This window comes from Suncus etruscus, chromosome 10 (genome assembly GCF_024139225.1).
Source record: "Suncus etruscus isolate mSunEtr1 chromosome 10, mSunEtr1.pri.cur, whole genome shotgun sequence".
Taxonomy (NCBI): domain Eukaryota; kingdom Metazoa; phylum Chordata; class Mammalia; order Eulipotyphla; family Soricidae; genus Suncus; species Suncus etruscus.
In genome coordinates this window covers 59112932-59137172 of record NC_064857.1, presented here as the reverse complement: position 1 = coordinate 59137172, position 24241 = coordinate 59112932, and positions in this window count along the sequence as shown.

Below are 24241 nucleotides of genomic sequence, written 5' to 3'. Positions count from 1 at the left end.
CCTCCCTCCCTCCTTCCTTCCCTCCTTCCTTCCCTCCTTCCTTCCCTCCTTCCTTCCTTCCTTCCCTCTTTCCTTCCTTCCCTCCTTCCCTCCTTCCTTCCTTCCTCCCCTCCTTCCTTCCCTCCTTCCTTCCCTCCATCCTTCCTTCCTTCTTTCCCTCCTTTCATCCCTCCTTCCTTCCTTCCTTCCGTCCTTCCTTTCCTCCTTCCTTCCTTCCCTCCATCCTTCCTTCCTTCCTTTCCTCCTTCCCTCCCTCCCTTCCCTCCTTTCTCCCTCCCGACCCTCCTTCCTCCCTCCCGTCCCTCCTTTCTTCCTCCCTCCCTCCTTCCTTCCTCCCTCCCTTCCCTCCTTCCTCCCTCCCGTCCCTCCTTCCTCCCTCCCATCCCTCCTTCCTTCCTTCCTTCCTTCCTTCCTTTCCTCCTTCCTTCCTTTCCTCCTTCCTCCCTCCCATCCCTCCTTCCTCCCTCCCGTCCCTCCTTCCTCCCTCCCATCCCTCCTTCCTTCCTCCCTCCCTCCTTCCTTTCTCCCTCCCTCCTTCCTTCCTCCCTCCTTCCTTCCTTCCTTCCTCTCTTCCCTCCTTCCTTCCTCCCTCCCTCCTTCCTTCCCTCCTCCCTCCCTCCCTCCATTCCTTCCTTCCTTCCTCCCTCCCTTCCCTCCTTTCTTCCTTCCTTCCTCCCTCCCTTCCCTCTGTCATTCCTTCCTACCTCCCTCTCTCCTTTCTTCCCTCCTTCTTTCCTTCTTCGCTCCCTCCTTCCTTCCCTCCTTCCCTCTGTCCTTCCTTCCTTCCTCCCTTCCTCCCTCCTTCCTTCCCTCCTTCTTTCCTTCTTCCCTCCCTTCTTCCTTCCCTCCTTCCTTCCTTCCTCCCTCCCTTCCTTCCTCCCTCCCTCTCTTTCTTCCTTCCCTCCTTCCTTCCCTCCTTCCTTCCCTCTTTCCTTCCCTCCTTCCTTCCTTCCTTCCCTCCTTCCTTCTTCCCTCCTTCCCTCCTTCCTTCCTTCCTCCCCTCCTTCCTTCCCTCCTTCCTTCCCTCCATCCTTCCTTCCTTCTTTCCCTCCTTTCATCCCTCCTTCCTTCCTTCCTTCCTTCCTTCCTTCCTTCCTTCCTTCCTTCCTTCCTTCTTTCCTTCCTTTCTTCCGTCCTTCCTTTCCTCCTTCCTTCCTTCCCTCCATCCTTCCTTCCTTCCTTTCCTCCTTCCCTCCCTCCCTTCCCTCCTTTCTCCCTCCCGACCCTCCTTCCTCCCTCCCGTCCCTCCTTCTTTCCTCCCTCCCTCCTTCCTTCCTCCCTCCCTTCCCTCCTTCCTCCCTCCCGTCCCTCCTTCCTCCCTCCCGTCCCTCCTTCCTTCCTTCTTTCCTTCCTTCCTTCCCTCCTTCCTTCCTTCCTTCCCTCCTTCCTCCCTCCCGTCCCTCCTTCCTCCCTCCTGTCCCTCCTTCCTCCCTCCCGTCCCTCCTTCCTTCCTCCCTCCCTCCTTCCTTTCTCCCTCCCTCCTTCCTTCCTCCCTCCTTCCTTCCTTCCTCCCTCTCTTCCCTCCTTCCTTCCTTCCTCCCTCCTTCCTTCCCTCCTTCCTCCCTCCCTCCATTCCTTCCTTCCTTCCTTCCTCCCTCCCTTCCATCCTTTCTTCCTTCCTTCCTCCCTCCCTTCCCTCTGTCATTCCTTCCTTCCTCCCTCTCTCCTTTCTTCCCTCCTTCTTTCCTTCTTCCCTCCCTCCTTCCTTCCCTCCTTCCCTCCGTCCTTCCTTCCTCCCTTCCTCCCTCCTTCCTTCCCTCCTTCTTTCCTTCTTCCCTCCCTTCTTCCTTCCCTCCTTTCTTCCTTCCTCCCTCCCTTCCTTCCTTCCTCCCTCCCTCTCTTTCTTCCTTCCCTCCTTCCTCCCTCCCTCCCCTCCTTCCTTCCTTCCCTCCCTCCTTCCTTCCTTCCTTCTCTCCTTTCTTCCCTCCTTCCATCCTTCCTTCCCTCCTTCCTTCCTTCCCTCCTTCCTTTCCTCCTTCCCTCCTTCCTTCCTTTCTTCCTTCCCTCCTTCCTTTCCTCTTTCCCTCCTTCCTTTCCTCCTTCCCTCCTTCCTTTCCTCTTTCCCTCCTTCCTTTCCTCCTTCCCTCCTTCCTTTCCTCTTTCCCTCCTTCCTTCCTTTCCTCCTTCCCTCCTTCCTTCCTTCCCTCCTCCTTCCCTCCTTTCTTCCTTCCCTCCTTCCTTTCTTTCCTCCTTCCTTCCTTCCCTCCTTCCTTCCTTTCCTCCTTCCCTCCTTCCTTTCCTCCTTCCCTCCTTCCTTCCCTCCTTCCCTCCTTCCTTCTTTGTTTCCTGCCTTCCTTCTTTGTTTCCTGCCTTCCTGCTGTCCTCTCTGCCTGCCTGCTTTCCTACCTGCCTTCCTTCCTCATGGAGAAATTTATTCTTCATATTGAATTCTGAATAAATCTATGCCACATTTTAAGGCTTTGTTTTCTAATATTGAAAAATTTTAACAGCAACATCAAAAATAAAAAATAAATAGAATTCACTGAGATGGATTGTTTTATTTACAACTTGCTTTCAGTAGTTCATTAGTCCAGAAATATAATGCTACTATAGATATAATAATAATATTACCTAGGCAAATCAAATACATAGACAAATCATTTTTAGAGGTTTAAAAAGAGGACAGCTGATAACTGTTATATCCAAAAAAAACATAATCTCAAATTTAATAAACAAAAGTGAATACAGGTTAATGTTATTTTAAATAAATTGTGTTTTAGAATGAGAATATAAATCTAAGATTAAAAAAAGGAGAGAGAAATTGGACAGGGTTATTTTCATTAACATTAAAATATCTTCATAAGTAAAGATTATGTTATTAATAGATATAGAGAGTACTTACATATTTCCACCCTACTTGGAATGAGTTAATCTTTTTTTTTTTTTTGTTTTCATTTTGTTTTTTGGGCCATACCCGACAGTGCTCAGGGATTACTCCTGACTATCTGCTCAGAAATAGCTCTTGGCAGGCATGCCAGGATTCAAACCAACCACCTTAGGTCCTGGATTGGCTGCTCGAAAGGCAAATGCCGCTTTGCTGTCTCTCCGGTCCCAGAATTAGTTAATCTTTAAAATCTCATTAACTAAATGTCTTATATAACAAGACAGATTTAACCCTAATATTTAGAAACTGCCTTGTTTGACATAATAAAATATTTCAAGTTAAAAGATCCTCATTGATTTTCAATGCTTTCAAACAAAACCACATGGCTCTTTCTTCAACACAGAGAAAAATGCTGACAGTTCATTCTGGTTTTAGATAAAAAATTATTTTTCTTTTTTAGTGGAATTTTGTAATATATTTATTTTTATAGATTGAAATATAAGCCTTTTTGTTTAATAATCAAAGAATTGTTTTTCAATCATTTCTGCCAATTATCACAGTGAGAATTTTTCATTATCATTTTAAGAACTTAAAAAAATACTAAACCATCCTAGCTACTCTAACATTTTTTTCTTAAATAATTTTATTTTTAAACTGATCCACAGATCATTATTATACAAGAACAACAATCCTTGACAAAATGAGTAAAAACTACGGACAGTTTTTACTCAGTTTACATATTCCCAAAAGCTAATCTATTTTTTTTATTTTTATTGTGACCAAAGTGTATTACAAATCTTTCACAGTAATATTTAAAGTACATAGTAATATTGAATTAGGGGTATTCCTGTGAAAGGAACCAAGGAAGCCTAGGGCCTGGGAGAGCCCAGGGTCTGGGAAGAGCCTACTGCCTCAATAAAGACTCCAAACTTTCAGAGATGCAAAAGCAACGCAGAGTTTATTTCCTCCAGAACTCTGGGGTTCCCCAACAGCAACCTGACACAGCAGGTACTGGTTCAAAGGAGAAACCCTGAGCTATATCGTCCCTAGATTCTTATAGAATTTCATATGATAATGAGATTACAACTTCAAGCATTCCATACGTTCACAAAAGCATTAAAGTTCAAACTAACCAATAATGTTAACAGAAAAAGACGCGATCCCCCAGGTCCCCGTTGGGGTCATTCGCTCCAGCACCCTTTCTGGTGATCTTTTGGAACTATGTCTTGTATCCCCCAGATCTTCCTTTGACGTCGCTCACATCCTAATAGTTTGTAAGATAAGGCCTGTTTTTCCAGATGTTTCTTAGGAGCACCTTGACCTGGCCGGATGAAGATCCTGGGAGAGTCTTGGCCAGTCAGATCCTTGGGAACTTGGTATTCTGTTTTATATTTTATAACCTTGAGCCAGCAAATAATAATAAAGCTAAAAATTACATTAATCTTTACCTAATTGTTTCCTATACTTCAGAGGCACAGCTGCTCTTATCTCTCTGGGCCAGCTAACAGTTCATATGCATCTCCCTGTCCAGCAGCTGGGGCTCTCAATGACAAAGAGCCTGTGTGTAGCCAGGCTTTTATGAATTTGAAAATCAACAGAAACTAACAGCATGGTTAATCCTACTTACTGAACTTGTAAAGTTATTACTTAATACTTATTATTTAATACACTCCAACAGAAAGTGTTTTCCAACAAAAGTACACTCCAACATTCCCATCACCAATATTGTCTTCCCTCCACCCCTGTTCCCAGCATCTCCCTCCTTTGCCCCCTGAACTACTATTATAACTGGTCCCCTCTGTGTATAGCTTGTTGAAGATTGGGTGTCAATTCTGTTGTCTTTGACTTTGGTTTTGGTGTTTAAGTCTGATCATTTCTTATTTTTACTTAATTGCATACGACTGTTTGGTTCTGGATTTTTCCTCAATTTATGAGGCAAGACAAGATGATTCAATTTATGTGATTCTATTTGAAAAAAATTAAAAAATAGAAAAAACAAACAAAAAACAAATAAACAAAACAACAACAAAAAACCCAACAACCACGCACACACATAGACACACACACACACACACACACACACAAAACTGGGAAGAGTCCTTCTAGAGAATGGTCCTCAAACTATGGCCCGCAAGCCACATATTGTATTTGTATCTGTTTTGTTTCTTCATTGAAAAATAAGATATATGCAGTGTGCATAAGAATTCGTTCATAAGTTTTGTTTTTACTATAGTCAGACCCTCCAATGGTCTGAGGGGCAGTGAACTGGCCCCATGTTTAAAAAGTTTGAGGACCCCTGTTCTAGAGGTTATAAATATCAATTTAAAAAGAAGAGAAGGGAAAAAAAGAAAACATAACAAAAAATACAAAAAACAAAATCTAACAACAACAAAATAAACAAAACAAAAAAATACAAAAATCAAACAAAAGACCAAAATCAGCAACTACAAAAAAAGCACCACAGCAACAAATACAACAATCACACAATAACCAGGAGGGGAAAAAAAGGAAGGAGGGCTGGTGTGGCAAGGTTTTTTGTTTGTTTGTTTTATTTTTATTTATTTATTTTGCATAGGCACAGTAAATATTGGGGAAATTAGAAAGGAAATTCCCTTGGCCTAAAAGATACAGGGTTTCTTCACCCTTGAAGCATATTGTCATGGGAATTACTATAGGCTCCATACACACTTCTTTTCACATCCCCAAGGACTTTTTATGGTACCAGGAAATTTTCCGCTCAGTATTCTAACTTTTTTAACTAATAGTCTGATTATGCAATAGAGACACATCCACAGACAACAAATGCTGCAAACTCTTGTTTGAATTGATCTTTGTCTCTCAACTGAAATGAAGATCAATTCCTTCCTATTCCTTATGGAGCATATTAATTGGAAGGGTTCTTATTTGACAATTGATAACTAAAACATCAAGAACAGCTTTTGTAAGAAACATGAATATTTGCCAATGTGTAGTCCTATCATTTATCATCCAAAATACCCCAAGGTATTTCTCTTGATGCTATAGCCATATACCACCAGACACTTAGGATGAAGTGTCATAATGTTCTCTGAATTTTCCTGCTTTTCACTCTGCTCAGAGCCCCATGATGCTCTCTTCAAAACTAAATGTCCTTCTCTTACCTTACATCCATCTGTGCTTGGAGGCTCCTAATTATTGACTAGCAGGGAGAATTAGTTTCTAAAGATGTGTTGAGTAAATTTTATGCAGAAACTTTAGATGATATTCTATAATTTTTAAAAGTATGTCCACTCAATTTCTAATATTTGTATTATTGTTTAATAAAGATGAATCTTGCCAGGTCAGAGAAGAATCAGAGCTTACTAATGATGAAACAGGTGATGCAAATTCTGTATGAATCCACAATATTACTATCTGTGGATGCACTTTACACAGGTTTTCTGAATAAACACAATTGGAACATCTTCCATGAGAAGATGGAGATAAGAGAAGAGGAGAGGAGAGGAGAGGAGAGGAGAGGAGAGGAGAGAAGAGAGGAGGGGAGAGGGAGAAGAGGGGAGGGTAGAGGAGAGGAGAAAGAAGAGGAGAGGGGATAGGAGAGGAGAAAGGAGAGGAGAGGAGGGGGAGAGGAGAGGAGAGGAGAAAGGAGAGGGGAGAGGAAAAGAGAGAGGAGGGGGAGAGGAGAGGAGAGGGGATAGAAAGGGAAGAGAGGAGAGGAGAGGAGAGGAGAGGAGAGGAGAGGAGAGGAGAGGAGAGGAGAGGAGAGGAGAGGAGAGGAGAGGAGAGGAGAGGAGAGGAGAGGAGAGGAGAGAGAAACAGAGAGGTGGGAATATTTCAATGGAAAATGGAGGAAACAAGAAAGCAGTGAGATGTATTCTGGCAGCAAAGTTCTCAACAGTGTCAGAGTATCAACCTACATGTTATATGTGGTCACTTCTGTCTTATGAGCGATGGAATGTGTTATTACTTTGGGGGCACATCCTGTGGTGTTCAGAGTTTATCATTGTCTCTGCACTGTGATTACTTTTGGGGGGTTCAGAGTTCATATGGGGTAAAAGATTTATTCAGTTAATCATATGTATGAAATATCTTAGAATGACATAGAAGCTGTGTCATAGTTTAACATTAATTCAATTGTATATTACAACCATGTTCTGATGGGTTCTTAGTTAAATAAGTACTAAGATATTGATTTTGTATCTGTTAAGTATAAAATTAAAACAACCCTTTGTAATGAGTATATCGAGAACAAATCAACCATAGTTTACTAAATGTATTTGTTTTGAGGATGCTTTCAGAAAATAAGCTAATAAGCTATTTAATTTTATTTTCAGTAAAGTACTCTGTAAGATGTTGATGTGTTTAGATTTACATATTTTAATTTTCTTTGTATTATAATACATCGATTTATTTGCCAAAAGGTACAGATGCTGTTGAATTACATTCTTACTTTAAATTTTATTTTCTCCAATTTGTATTGAGTCACAAATCAAAAAGTTTTCAACATACTTTTGATTAATTTTAGATTCAGTAGATGCTATTCCTGTTTTATGTTTGACAATAATTTAGCATAACATAAAGTGGTCTGACATTAAAAAACATTCTTGAACATAATTCAGTTCCATTAAAAAGCTCCATTAGAGAAACATATCCACCTACAAATCAACTATTTTGTGTCAGTTTCAGTAATTATTTTGGGGGCATAATTGGTATAACATTATACCTTTATTACAATGTTTGAATGTTTTGGCTAGATAAGGCAAGGCATCATGTTGAATAGAGTATAACCCAAACATAATTTTAAATTAATTACTATCTGCCACTCTAAACAAAAAAATGGTTATCTTATTTTGAAATTCATGATTAATGTTTTAATTTTAATGAATAATATGCTTCATAAATAGATAATTTAAGAAAAATTTCAGATATTAAAAACAAAATATGAATAAACATTTATTTCTATTAAGATGCTGCCATTTTAATATGTATAATAAAATGTATTTGTGTTATTCACATTAGAAATATGCATTTTTATTACACAAATTCATATATATGCGTACATACAGTACAGACACTCAAATATAGCAGAAGAAGAAGAGTAAATGATTACCCTTAGAATGTAAACATTTTTTTTAAATAATTTTTATTGAGACCGATGTAAAGTACAAACCTTTCACAGTTATATTTAAGGTACATAGTGAGAGTAAAATAGGACCATTTCCACCACCAATGTTGACCTCCCTCCACCACTGTTTCCAGCATGCATCCCACCTCTCCACACTTAGTCCCCTGGACTGCTAGTATAACAGGTCCCCTTTTGTGTATCACTTGTTGTAGTTTGAATCTTTTGATAAAATGTAAACTTTTTGAACACTTAATTTTAAAATAGCATAAAAAGAAATTAATATCTGGGGATCAATTTAATGAATAGGTTTTACAAAAAGGGAACAGGAGGGTTACCTTTGAAGTAATCATAAAAAGAAGCATGAGATGCTTACATTCATGAGCTAGAAAAATTAATTGCTATAATACTATCTTATCAAAGTGTTAAATAGATTAAATGCCATCCACATTTAAATTCTTCAAGAAAATATCCCTCATCAAGAACATAGAATAAATATTATTGATTTTATTTATGTAAGGTTTATAAAAGATCCCAAATATCTTAGTAAGCTAGAAGAATAATGTAAGATAGAAGAATGAAGTTTACATTTTCCCTAGCATCAAACTTTGCTATAAAACTATATTCATAAAAATTGCTTAATATTACATCACTAAGGACAGCTCTATTATTCCAATAAGATTATTTAGTGATTATAACTGTCCTCTTTCTTAATTATTTGACTGAACTCTGTGGTTGAAGGAGAAAGCCTTGGATTACTTATCCTTTGATAGTCTATTATTCGTCCATTTTTAAATAAATTTAGAAATAATTTGTTATTAGTCCATTAAACAGATCCATTTCAATTGATTTACAATGGACTGCATTACTAGAGGTTTTCAGTGTATAAGGGCATGTGCAAGAGCTGAACCATGAAACATTTTTTTTGCGTGCATAAAACCCCGTGTTCAATTCATGCCACCACCCAAAATAATAAAGGAAGAAAGAAAACCTTTAAAAAACATGTATATGGGGGCCAGGAGTAACCACTCAGGACTGCCGGGTGTGACCCAAAACCAAAAAAAAAAAAAAAAAAAAAAAACATGTATATGAATCACTTTTCTTGCCAACTGAACTCTAAACATTGTGTCAGTTGTTCAAAGCACATGTGGCTGTGGGCTGTGGCTGCCAGGCCCTACCTGAAATGTTCTGGGAGCTGCTCACTCTATACCCAGCCACGAAGCAGGAAATATGTGAGCAGGAATTCCAACCTGGATCTGTTGAGGCTGGGGGCTGGGGTTGTGGGGGGACTCACACCCTCACTGCTGTACTCTCCGCAGCCCCTGATGGAAACAGTTTAAAAACCAATGCAGTGTTCTTTCCAGCTTCTTTATAAAATCATTTCTGTCAATGGCTATTTATTTGTTCCAATTTTAAAGAACGTTGTCATGAGCAAGGTGCTGCAAATATTCAAATATTTCTTTTCCTATTTTCTATCCATTGGCTAAATGCCCAGAAGTGATATTGCTGTTGTCTGGCATTTCTTTTTTTTATGGGGGGGCACACTTGGCATGCTCAGGGGTTACTTTTGTCTCTCTTCTCAGAAGTTTTTCTTGGGGAACGAGAGATAGCATGGAGGTTGGGTGTTTGCCTTGCATGCAGAAGGACCGTGGTTCCAATCCCGGAATTCCACATGGTCCCCTGAGGCTGCCAGGAGCGATTTCTAAGTGTAGAGCAGGGGTCTCAAACTCAATTTACCTGGGGGCCGCAGGAGGCAAATTTGGGGTGAGGCAGGGCCGCATAAGGGATTTCACAAAAAAAAAGTCCTCAAACATCATTATTAACAGTTTTAATTATTTCTTCTGAACATGAATAGAACATTGAGTGAAGATCATGAACAGTTCTTCTGAGCATGGCATCTTTTGCCTATTCCTTGCTGCCAGAGACATGACAGTGCTTCTTCTCACAAATCTGAACCACATTTGGCTTTAGAGAGGAAGCAGTTCAGACCCTCAGTATGGCTTGAAGATGATCATCATTAAGTCTAGACCTGTACTTTGACTTATTGAAGTTCAATGTAGAGAATAACTTTTCACACAAATATGTGCTCCCAAAAAGGCACATGGTGCACTTGAACATTTGAGAAAGCTCAGGGAAGCTGGGGTGGGGGGGCAAGTCTCTCAAAATTTGCCCATGCATGTCTGCTTTTCCACTAATCTCCCTGAACTTGGCTTTGAGATCAGAGTTGCATTGCAGGTCAATGAGCTCCATTTGTAGCACAGGAGGGACATCTTGCACATCAAAGGAAAAGGGGTCCACAAAAATTTGGAAAATGGCTTTGTGCTTTTTGAAGTCTGCAAATCTGTGATTAAATTCCTTCTGTAGCTTAAAAATAGCATCAACATATTTCTCACCACTGACTGTTATGCCTGCATCCACAAGTTCCTTGCATGCTGGGAAATGGCAAAGGTTTGTCTGAGGGAGCTGGGATTTCCATAATACAAGTTTTGTGGAGAATTCTCTCACATTGTCATAGGCAGCACTGATAAGCTGCCCCAGGCCTTATAATATCTTGTTTAGTACATTCAGCTTATGTGTGATGTCAACAAGAAAAGCTAAGTCCATGAGCCATTTGTGATCACTCAACTCAGAAACAGCATTCCCATCCTTCTCCATGAAGGCTTTCACTTCTTCTCTCAACTCAAAAAATCTTTTCAGGATGTTTCCCCTGCTGAGTCAACGTACCTCAGTGAAATAGAGCACATCTTCATATTCTGACTCCATTTCCTCTACAAAAGCATGGAACCTCCTGTGCTTTAAGCCCCTGGATCTGATTTGGTTGATGCATTTCACAACAACAAACATCACATTTCACACAGCAGGCATTTACTGCAAAGGGCCTGCTGATGGATAATTCAGTGAAGAACAATGGCCTTCTCTACACCCTCCTCTTCAAGTTTTTTCTTGAACAAGTGCCATCAGTCCATTTTTCCTCCCTGTCATCGATGGCACTACATCGGTTATTATTCCAACCTCTTCATAGCAAACCTGCATTCTCCATGGCATCACACAGATGCCGAAATATCTTATTAGCGGTGGTCTGGCCATGCATTGAAATTATTGTGAGCAGCTCCTCTGTCAATTCAAAATTGCAATCAACACCATGAACATAAATTGTGAGCTGCGCAGTGTCTGTTATATCTGTGCCCTCGTCAAGAGCAACTGAATTTGCATCAAAACATTTGGCTTTCTCACACAGTTGATGATAAATGTCACTTGACATGTCAGAAATGTGCTCTGCCACAGTGTTGGCAGAAAGGCTGATTTTGCAAAACTGAACTTTCTTTTCTGTATATATAATACTTGCAGCCTGTAACATGCATTTTTTTTAACAAACTCTCCTTCTGTGAATTGTTTCCCTGCCTTCGCAATCATCTCACTAACCATGTAACTAGCTTCGACTGATGCAACATTCTCTTTCGTTGCTTTTTGAAGAAATCTTGTTGCCTCATTAGACATGCTTTAAGACTGGCAACCCACTTGGCTCTCTCATTTCCTGGATATTTTTCACATTCCTCAACATGTTTAGTTGAATAATAGTATTTCAAGTTGTATTCCTTGTGCACTGCAACTTTCTCTGAGCAAATAAGACATGTGGGGATGCCCCTGTGCTCAACAAAGAAATACTGTGTCTCCCACTTTTCCTGAAATTGTCTGTGCTCGTCATCAATCTTTCTCTTCATTGCAGGTTTGATGAAGTCATGATGAAGGTATGACAAAATCTAATTCTGTAATAAACTTCTCTTTGTTCTCTCCCTTAGGCCTCCGATAATACAAGGAACAGCGGGCAGGAGCAGCGGAAATTATGTCTGCGCTAGGCGCAAAGTATTCACGATTATTCGCTTGCCAAATATTTGCAATAAAAAATCGCATTAGTAAGAAAAAAAATCTCAAAAAATCGCATTAAACATTTGCATACCCCAAACGGAACTGTTCGGGGTATACGAATGTTTAATGTGTTTTTTTTTCTTACTAATGCGATTTTTATTGCAATTATTTGGTAAGCAAATAATCGCAAATACTGCGATATTTGAAGGCTGGCCACGGGCCACAAAATGTAAGAAGGGCGTCCCGCAGGCCGCAAATTTGAGACCCCTGGTGTAGAGCCAGGAGTAACCCCTGAGTGCAGCCAAGTGTGACCCAAAAAAACAACAAAAACAATAAAAAGAAGTTTTTCCTGGCTGGTTTGGAATTGTAAGTGATACCAGAATTCGTACTTGGGTCAGCTGCAGCAAGACAAACACCATACTGAAGTGAAAGCATTTGGTTGCCCAGATGTTGGGTTAAGGTTTGGCTATTCTACAGTTCCCAAAAGGGAAAGGGAAAGCCCATATTCCCTATCCAGTAAGGATATTGGAAATTGTTCCAGTTATATTAGTCCACAGTAAATAATTCACACAGATATGAGGGTAAAAAGAGGCAAGAAACTCGTATGCAAGCAGTTCAACAACAAGCCAGCTGTGCCACCCAAGGAGTTTGCAAGCCTGCAGCAAAAAGCCATTCTTTCAACTACCTGCCCCTGATTTACTCCCTTCCATACCCCTCCCTACAGGGTAGTAAAAGCAGGCAAAGAAAACATAAAAAAAGAACTGATACAAATACCTCAATATACTTCACACCCTACTAGTTGTGCTATCTCTCCTGATTCAACATTTCTATTTTTAAAAAAGGAAATCTACATGCCATTTTGCATAGTAACTGTACCAATTAGCATTTCCACTGGGAGTGTATAGAGCTCTTGTGCTCCACATTCTTCCCAAAACTTATTTCTAGTCAGTTTTACAAGGATTATTCTCACTTGTGTGAAATGATATTGCATTGTAGTTTGGACTTAGGCATTACAGTAAGATATATAAAACTATTGTAAATTTTTATGTGGGAAAAATTATATAAAACAAAGTATATATATATACATATATATATGTATATATATATGTATATATAACATTCTAGGTGTAAAATCACTTACATCCTGCAATGTTTCTAAGGAATTAATTTGCAGGATGTAACCCAGATAGTGTAAGTTTTGTGCAAGTTTGCTGTTTCTCTTAATGAATTTAATTGGCCAGGAACTTTATTTTGCCTAACATTTCAGCATGATTTTTATTATATCATTAAAAGAAAAAAGATTTGTTTGAGTTCTCCTCAAGGTAAAATACAGCGATAAGAAAACCATTCTTCAAAAGGTAGTTATTATAGTTACAAATCATAATTATCTTAAAAACTTTGTTTTAAGGAATTATCATAAAAAATGATGCAATAATAAGTTAGATATAACTTGGGCTCTTGGCTAAGAGTTTGGTTGTCATTATTCATTTTTCTAGAGGCTTTTTCCCAAGAAACGAATCAGAGATTTATCAAGTAAAGTCCAATACTGTAATCTCTGTAGAAACCAAGAGTCTAATCCCCAAAAGGTTTCCTGCTATGAAATGAAGAGTCTCATTTTATTTTTCTTAATAGCTGACTGGCTCACCCCAGCCAGTGAACAGCCAATCACAATAACACTCTGCTGAAGACAGCAAAGGCATCAAGAACCCAGGTGCTTTATAGAAGAAGGCTTTGGTTCTACTGAGCTCATAGTCATGGGCAGGGTCATTTAAAACCAATGGTGGAAGAAAAAGAGCTACAAGATCACTGGAGACAATGACCATAGTTTGATATAATATTTCTAGCTCAGTCTAACAAAAATGTAGACAAGGACCTTGGGTGCCTAAAGGTGGTGAAGTCAATCTATATCATAGGGTGTGATCCAGAATGGCCAAGTATGTGTCTCAAGAATGTTCAGACATTGGAATTGGTGACTTTCAGAGATTTTGTTTCTACTGTCCAGTGTCATTGCTAAGGATAGTCTTTAGTTGAAAATTGTATTGAAAAATCAGTAAATGTTCCCCTAAAGATTGAGGTTAGAAGTTCTTAATCTTTGGGACCAGAGTGATAGCACAGAGGAAGGGAGTTTGCCTTGCATGCAGCTGACCCAGGATGAACCTGGGTTCTATTCACAGCATCCTAATTGGTCCCCTGAGCCTGCCAGGAGCGATTTCTTAGTGCAGAGCCAGGAGTAACCCCTAAGTGGTGCCAGGTGTGTCAGTAAAACAAAACAAACAAAAGAACAACAACAAAAAAAAAAGAGAGAGAGAAGTTTTTAATCCCGTTCTTAGAAGTTGGGAGAACCTAGCTCAGTTTCCTTTATCCTTACTGAAATATTTTAAGACTACATTTTTCTTAACCAGTAGGTATATAACAGAATTATAATTATATACCTGTACGTATATAATAGAACTTTAGCCCTGATAACAAAACTCTTGATGTTGCCATTGTTTAGCACATCAATTCTCACTGTGTTTTCATTGCAATTTCCTTGTCTCTTCTTAAAGTGACTCTCAAATTAATTTGAATCTAGTATTTCTAAGCTACTAATTCTCGTTTTCATGGAATCCTACTTTGTAATGTCTTTATAACTTGAGTTGTAAATATTATTTTCTCTACCTATCATCTATATTTCCATCTGCTACCCTACTTGGACCATGCCAAAATCCTCTTTCCCCTTTCCAATGGTTTTATCTGTCTTACTTGGTACATGAATTGACTAATTTTTCACCCAACAAAATTTTACAATTTTATATTTATTTTATGCTTGACATAATCTTTGTTTATTTAAAATGGAAATAAAATAAAAGTCATATTTCTGCATTTATTATTTTGTTCCTGAGAAATTAAATCTTGGGGGCAATTGACAATTCACTTCACTTCTTTTAATTAGTTGTAATAAATCTTATCTCTACCAAAAAGGTAAAGTAGACATTTAAAAGCTCAATTTAAGTGATATGTATCTAAGAGAGTGTGTGTGGAAATATAACATTTTATTGTTTTATTTACTTATTTATTTTTGATTTGGGGTCATAATCAGTATTCTTATAGGTTATTTCTAGCTCTATACTCAGGAATCTCTCCTGACAGTGCTCAGAATTGAATACAGGTTGGCTACATGCAAGACTACTTTATTATCACTGTAACATCTCTCTGACCCCATGATACATGTTTTAGGTGGTAAAGATTATCACTGATATGTGCTCCTTATTTTATGTAAGTGACCTAAATTAGCTGCTCAAAAAATGCTTGTATGAACTGTAAGAATGGCCAGAATAAAAACACCGAGAGATTGTCCACAATCAGTGGTCTAGTCAGAAAGCCAAACATAGGGATTGCTCCTAAGAACCAAATTCACTGAAGATCCAAGATTAAGTTCTCCTTTGGAACTGATATAAAATATTAACACTATTGCTTTTTTATTGGTCAAGAAGCCAAACCTGTATTGGATGTGATGCTCTAATGACAGCTTTTCTGTGTCAACATGGTTAGAAAGTTCACATTTGTAACATAATCACTAAAGAACTAAGTTCACATTTGTAATAGAATCAGTAGATAAAGAGCTGAGCTCCATTCATGAACTCATTCAGTTGGTTATCCATCCACCATCTTTCTCCTTTCTCCCCAGTCATTTAAATGGTGTTCTGCTACCCTTGCAAATGCTAAAGGTAGGAAAAGATTCTACCTAATATCTAAGAAAAAGATAAGTCTACAACCATAAATTTTGTTTTTTATTTAAAACTTTATGACAACGCAGCTATTTACTTTTTTGCTAAAAGCCAATTTTGCATGCAAATGACACATAATGGTTTGTGTATACTCCCATTTATCAACCCATAAACAATGCCTTTAACATAAAACAAACAAAAAACTTTTATTTGGATTCATGCCCTGCCAAGAATCTTTGAGACTATTATAAGATTTATGACAGCTTTCACAACATTCTTTTTTTCTGGCATCCACTTGAGTGCATTAACTTTTAAAAGGAACTGGCTGGAATTGTAAATACGACTTCAAACAATAAAAGCAAGTATAGACCTCTTCTCATATATCAATACACAAACATATCCATATTGAACAGGATCTTGGTGTCTCAGGTGCTTGTAGGTTCATTTCAAGTTCCAGTAAAACACAATATGGAGTGCCTGACAAATCAAGGTGCCCATAAATGATAAAATATCGGCGGATGCCATGTTGGGAAAGAGTAAAAATAAAACAAAACAAACAAAGAAAAAACTCACCTGTGTCTTTATTACTCTAAAAGTGTAAATGTAGGATCTAAAACTAATTAGAACAGTGTCATATTCTTTTTTTTTTTTTTTTTTTTTTTTGGTTTTTGGGCCACACCCGGCGATACTCAGGGGTTACTCCTGGCTGTCTGCTCAGAAATAACTCCTGGCAGGCACGGGGGACCATATGGGACACCAGGATTTGAACCAACCACCTTTGGTCCTGGATCGGCTGCTTGCAAGGCAAACGCCGCTGTGCTATCTCTCCGGGCCCAGAACAGTGTCATATTCTTAAAACTAAATTGCATATTCATGATTACAAATTTCAGGTTGGATTTTCAAGCAGAAAAGGACTATTAATATTCCAAAAATAATTAAAACAGTACATTCAGATATTTTCAGCAGGAAAAAATACTGTAAAATAAAGCTAGACACCTAGACTTGGAGGACAGGATCTGGAATAATGTTTATCTCTTTTGTCATCTAAACTTGGGCTCCAATATGAATATCTAAAATTAGAAGCCAGACCATTTTATTTGAGGGTCTCTGAATGGTGATTTCCTCACTCATTCAATAAATGCTGAAAGAAGAAAAGGGGAAAGAGGCTTCTTTGTCCACTATTTGCAGTAAATAGACAATTGCAACATCTGGTGATGAATAAATAAGTTTTCAAATAATTCAGTGACTAATGTTGGACTCTTTTCAATAGGTACCACCTTATATATGACTATAAAAAACACTGTAACTTCATTACTGAATTAAAAATTATATCATAAGCTAAATGCTGGGTTTCAGTTTGCAGATATAGAAGCCAAATCCAGGGATAAATAAATGAATCAGCATCACATGTTCCATAAGTTCTCTGTCCAGAGGAAAATGCTAGTCTCTCTGAAAAGCAAAAGTCTGGGTTTAAACACTGGTTGAATGTCACTTCCAAACTTTTTGTATGTTTATTTTTGTTTTGGCTTCTGGTCCATGCAGCAATACTCAGGGCTAGCTCCTGGCTCTTAGCTCAGGAATCACTACTGGCTGGACTGAGAGATCTAAATTGGGTGCTGGGGATCAAATCATTGTCACCTGCATGCAAGGCAAACACCCTACATGCTGAACTATTTCTCCAGCCTCCTGCTAAACTTTTTTTTAAGATAATAACTTTAAGTGTTAAAAAAGGAAACTTCTAAAATTTAAAATGGGCATATATAATTTTTTTTAACACACACGGTGACACTCAGGGGTTACTCCTGACTATGCCCTCAGAAATCGCTCCTGGCTTGGAGAACTCTATGTGATACTGGGGGCTCAAACTGCAGTCCATCCTAGGCTAGCAAGGGCAAGGCAATGGCTTACCACTTATGCCACCACTCCGGCCCCATTTATTTATTATTTTAATGAACAATATCAACCAGAAATTTGGAAGGATGCTTTCAAAATGAGCATTAGCTGTGTCTAATGTCAAAAAAAACTACTTACATCTGTTGAGAAAATCAACTCACCTGATTAAATATAGTTGAACAAATATAGTTAAACAAAACTTTGTGTGAAATTTCTACCAAAATTAAGCCTAGAAATGGAAGGAAAAGAACACGACATAGAGCTGCACAGGATTGGGTCTGGAATGAGGATCTCTATCAAAGTAATCTTTATGTTCATGATCTTTCATAGCTCAATAGCATAGTAGTCTTAAAATACCAGTTTCAAATAAACTAAATTTATAGCGTCCACAGAATGTGTATCTCTATATAATTGTGATGTTCATGTTTTGGTCATCAAAGTCTATAACTTTAAAAATGTGTGAATTCTCATCTCAGATATACTTATAGCATACATAATCATAAAAGTATCCTATTGAACATATTTATATAAGAAAGTTAGTTACAAGATAAATATATTTCAGAATTTATTTTGAAATAGATATCACTCTATTGGAGCTAGTGTCTTAATGATGTTAAATGAGTATACATTAAGAATGCTATGAATTTATATGAAATGTGGACAAAATAATTAAACTCTGGGAGTTTAAGGCTTAATTTTGTTAATAAGAAAACTAACTCTGGAAAAGGAATTTTGGTACCTGAATTTGATTCTGAAATTCAGATCAATTTAATTCCAAAAAATTGGAATTTTTAAAAAACATCAAGAAAAGAATCCTTTGCATAAATAGATTTCTGAGTTGATGTGAAAGAGAAATCTATCCTTAAAAATATGTTCAATTATTAAATCATAAATATGGTGATATTGTCTTTTAAATTGGGGCTACTATATTGTCAGCACCAAATGTTTACTAAGTCATTACTCTGAATTGAGAGAAAGAAAGACCATAATGCATTTTGCCTTGAAATCATGTGCAGTGCAGAATGAAGGCTGCTTCACTTGTATTGTCCATAATACAGAAATCAGGAGGATCTGGTGAGTTAGAGTAACATTGTTCAGGAAGGTTGGAAAACATGAGCCATTTCCTTAGAGCTGATGACTGATAGTTTAAAAGTCTAATAGTAAAAGAAGCAAAGTGCTCAGGTGGTTTATTTCTGCCGTCCATTTACTTAATGTGCATTTTTGCTTGAGGGTCCTTGAACTGGTTTTTATGGAGGCCAGTTAAGCTTTAACTACTTTAACATACTCTCTCCCCTCTTCTCCTCCCTTTCTTTCCCTTCTCCTCCTCCCCCTTCTCCCTTCTCTTCCCTTCCTTTTCTCCACCCTCTTCTCTCCTCTTCTCCCTCCCTTTCTTCCCCTTCCTCACCCCTTTCCCTTCCCCTCCTCTCCTCCCTCTTCTCCCCTCTGCCCTCCACTTTCCTCTCTTGTCCCTCTCCTCTCTCTTCCTTCTCCTCTCCTTCCCTCTCCTCTCCTCACTTTTCCTCCCTTTTCTGCCTCACTTTCCCTTCCCTCCCTCCTTTTTTCCTTCAATGTGCTCTCTCCCCCATCCTCTGTTACTTTTACATTTTCCCCCATAGACATATTTCTTCGACTGTCTGTTACACAATCAGCAGCACTCAAGAGCTATCTTTAGTTCTGTACTCATGCAACCAAGCTCTATAGAATATTCAAAAGAGACTCCCATGTCTTATACAATCTTTTTAAATGTTTTGGACATAACCAACAGTGTTCAGGACTTAACCTTTGCTTTGGGCTCAAGGATTACTCATGGTGAGGATTGGGAAACCATATCAAGTACCAGGTATTGAACACAGTTGAACCACATACAAGCTAAGAGTGCTACCCAATGTACTATCTCCCCAGCTCCCATGTACTACATTTTAAAATGAAATTATTTGTAGCATTTGTAAAATTGTGCTATCTAACTTAATGATAAAATTATAACATCACATTAAATAAAGGCCCTGAGATAAGGGACCCTTGAATAAAAGTTCATTTGTGGAGTCATTACCACAAATGAAGATGATCTGGACTGATTGGAAGAAAAGGGTTCAGAGTAAAATAAATCAAAGCAAAGGAGCAGAAAGAGTGATGTAGTAGGAGACTGTAAAAGACACAGAAATTCCTAGGAATACTGCCAACTTGAGAAACAAAATGAGCAAGCTAGCTTTGGTTTCTGATTTTAAACTAAATAGATATTTGTGATTTTAGTTGTCATAAGCTAGTAATTAAATTTGAGAAGAATGAGGGATATGAACAAGTATTTCAAATAGTTGACACAAATATTCTACCCTTGACAAAGAGCATCACTCATAATACCTGCTTATCAACTCTGAACTGTGCATGGTGTAAGTGCTGAAGAAACAACTTTTGGAGAGGAGAGAAGAGACAATCTTTTCCAGACATTCACACCAATGCAGATTTGAGAAATATTATGAAACACCATATTACCAAAGTTTTCTGCTCCTCAAACTCACCCTAATGATAGGACCAGGAGAATTTCATCAGAAATAATAGCAATAGTGGGACATTCTATTAGAATTCAATAATTCTCTTCAAAACTGTCTAGTTCATCAAACACAGTGAAAATCTGTAGACCTGTTAAAGATAGAGATCTGAGATCTAAATGTGAAAGCAGAGTCATGGATGAGATTGGAAGGTAAAAGATATAGTAAGTAAAACATTAAGGAAATCTATACACCTTAGCTAAGTGGTAAAACATAATTGATAATCAGATCATATTCTTTCATTAAAATTAAAGTGTATATTGTGCTGTGATGATTAATCCTTATGGTAGCAATAAAAAAATTGGATGTGTGGATATGGGAATTCTATTAGTTATATAGAATTTATATGATTTAAGACTATTCTTTAAATCTTTATGAAATAAACATGAGTTCAGATTTTAACAGAAGTATTTGATTGCTAAAAAATGTACATGTATTGGAAAAGTGACTGGAATATCTAAAATAATTTTATGAAAAATAATTAAGTAGAAAAATATTTTCTACCTGATTCTAATAGATAGTGTATAGCCAGAGTAATCAAAAGAATTTCCAGAGAGGCTAGTTCAATGAAGTAGAATAAAGAACTCAGAAATAGAACCACAAAATATGTACAATTGAACTTTTGACCAAGTTGCAAAAGCAATTTTTTTTTGCAAAAGCAATTTAATGAAGGAAAGACCATTTTTTCAAGAACTGCAACTGTAACAACTGATATTCATAGCCGAAGAATACATTTCAAACTAAATTTTATATTATGTAAGAATTGAGGCAAATGAATCATGGATTTAACTGTAAACTACAACTATCATACTTACAGAAAATAATGAAAAAAGAAAACCTTAGCGTAAGGGTATAGATTTGACACCAAAAGCACAAATCATCAAAGAAAAAATGGATATATTGGATAGCATTACATTTTTTAAATGCCTGGAAAAGACCTTCTTAAGAGGTTAGATATACAAGCTCCAATATAAGAGAGGACAAATGACTGCATTCTAAAATGATTCAAAAATTCAGAGGCAAAAAGAGAATAATATTGAAAATGAGAATAGGACATGAAACATTCTCCAAAACATATAAAAGTATCAAGAAAATTCATGAGAGTCTTGTATGAAAGAACATATGACAAATGAAAGTGTAAATTCTTTCATATACCCATTTTTAATCATCTTAGTGTTGAATGTGTTAAATTACACATTAGAAGAAACTGTAGAACAAGCAATTTTAGTATTACTATCTGGAAGAAACAAGAAAATAAATGTTTTGGGATGTATGAAATAATATTGCCCATGGGATAAGTGTCAGAAATGTTAATATCAAGTTTATGAAATTGTTTTTGGAACCACACAAGTGTGAAGTGCTCAGGTGTAGCACTATTTTTTTGTTTTGTTTTGTTTTTTGGGCCACATCTTGTGATGCTCAGGGGTTACTCCCAGCTATGCACTCAGAAATTGCTCCTGACTTGAAGGACCATATGGGATGCCGGGGCATTGAACTGCAGTCCGTCCTAGGTTACAGCATGCAAAGCAAACGCCTTTCCACTTGTGCCACTGTACTGGCACCTGTCTTTTATTGTTCTTAAGTCCCACACATGAGTAAGAATATTCTGTGTTTATCTCTCTTCCTCTGACTTTTTTTTTGTTTTTGTTTGTTTGTTTTGGGGTCACACTCTACAGTGCTCAGGGGTTACTCCTGGCTCTATGCTCAGAAATCGCTCCTGGCAGGCTTGAGGAACCATATGGGATGCCGTGATTTGAACCAGTGACCTTCTGCATGAAAGGCAAATATCTTACCTTCATGCTATCTCTCCAAATCCCCTCTGACTTATTTTAATCACCATAATAATCTCCATATTAATCAATAATCTCCATAATAATCAATGCATAGGCAAATTTGGGAATTTCATTTTTCTAACAGCTGCATAGTATTCCATTGTAGAGATACACCATAGTTTCTTTAGTCACTCATCTGTTGTTGAGCATCTGAGTTGTTTTCAGATTCTGGCTATTGTAAATAGCACTGCAATTAACATAGGCATGCAGAGGGCATTTTCGTATTGTGTTTTTGTGTTCCTAGGGTACATCTTTGGGAGTGGTATTGCTGGACCCTATGGGAACTCAATGTCCAGGTTATTTTGTTCCTAGGGTACATCCTTGGGAGTGGTATTGCTGGATCCTATGGGAACTCAATGTCCAGGTTATTTTTTTAAGGAAACTCCATATTCTTTTCCAGAAAGGCTCTACTAGACGGCATTCCCACAGCCGTAAATGACAGTTTCTTTCTCCTCATATTCCCACCAGCATGGATTGTTCTTGTTCTTTGTGTTGTGTACTAGTCTCTGTAGCATGAGATAATACTTATTGTTTTGAATTGCATCTCCCTGATTATCAGTGATGTGAGCATTTATTTCATGTGCCTTTTACCATCTGTATTTACAGTATCTATCATCTTTATATTATGTAGGTAAGTTTTATGGGATACATGTGGTCTATTTTGGAGAATAACCCATATACACTGGAGAAGAATGTGGATCCAGTTTTCTAGGGGTGGAGAGCCCTATATTTATCTAATAGGCCAATCCTTTTTTTTTGGTCCTTTCAGTGCTAAAATATTTTTTTTAGGTTTCAGCTTTATTGAACTATGAAGTAATAATAAGGCAGTGTTGAAGTCTTCCACTATTACTGTGTTGTTATTGATATCTTTTCTCAAGTTGTCAGCAGTTATTTTTAAAAAATCGCTGGTCCCTCATTGTTGTGTTTATGTTTAGTAGGGAGATTCCTTCCTGTTGAACATATCCCTAATTATTAAGAAATGTCCATCCTGTCGCTTATAACTCTTTTAAGTCTAAAGTCTCTCTCATATGAAATTAGTATGGCCACTCCAGGTTATTAAGGGAGTTTTTTACTTCAATGATTGTCCTCCAAACTTCAAGTTTGAGTCTGTGTTTTTTTCTGGCAATGATTGTCCTCCAATCTAGGTCCTAAAGTCTCCAGCTCTGCCACTTCTGGCATTGTTGTCTCTGGCATGGGTTCAACTACTCTGGATCCTTCTCAATTATTTTCATGTCTGAGATTTTTGTATATTTTATATGTTCAATTAGATTTTACCTAACTGAAATTTAGTTATAAAACTTTGTAGACTTTTCCTTGCTATAAAAAAATTTTTGTTGTTTTTTTTGGCCATACCTGGTGACACTGAGGGGTTACTCTTAGCTATGCACTCAGAAATCGCTCCTGGCTTGGGGGACCATATGGAATGCTGGAGAATTGAAATGTGCTCAGTCCTAGGATAGCACCAGAAAGGCAAATACCTTAATGCTCCGCACCACTGCTATGGCCCCAGTTATGAAATTTTTATTATTTTGATATATCTAGAGTGAATAAGTTATTTATATAGAAGCAACTCATAATAATTAATTGGAAGCTTGCTGACCTAAAAACATATCTCCATAAAATCAAGAGGATAGAAATTGTACAGACCACAAGGCACTGAAATTAGACATGAACTACAATGGAAAACAGAAGAAAAACTTTAACACTTGGAAATTAAACAGCTCACTACTGATCAACCAGTGGGTAAGAGATAAAATCAAAGAGGAAATCAAACATTCTTGGAAACAAATGACTATGAGAACACAAATTATCAGAACTTATGGGACTTAGCTAAAGCAGTACTAAGAGGAAAGTTTATAGCTTTGCAAGTACACATTAGGAAGGAAGAAGGGATCAACATAAATAGCTTAATGGCACAGCTTATAAAATTAGAAAATGATCAACAAAAGGAACCAAAAATAGGTAGGCAGAAAGAAATAAAGCTTAGAGCAAAAATCAATGAAGTAGAAATCCAAAAAACAATCCAAAAGATTAATAAAAGCAAAAGTTGGTTCTTCGAAAAAAATAAATATTGATAAACATGGAGCCGAAGTGATGGCACAGTTGTAGGGCATTTGTCTTGCATGCTGCTGACTCAGGAAGGACAGTAATTTGATTTCCTGGTGTCCCATATGGTCCTCCAAGCCAAGAGCAATTTCTGAGCACATAGCCAGGAGTAACCCCTGAGCGAAAATGGGTGTGTACCAAAAATTAAAAAAAAGATTGATAAATCTTTTGAGTAACACTCAAAGAAAAGAAGAAAGAAAAACTTAATAAACCAGATTAGAAATGAAAAGGGAGAGGTCACTAAAGACACTACAGGGATTCAAAGGGTAATCAGAGACTACTTTGAGAAACTCTGTGCCATAAAACATGAGGACCTAGAAGAAATGGATAAATTCTTAGACTTATAATCTTCCGTGATTAAACTA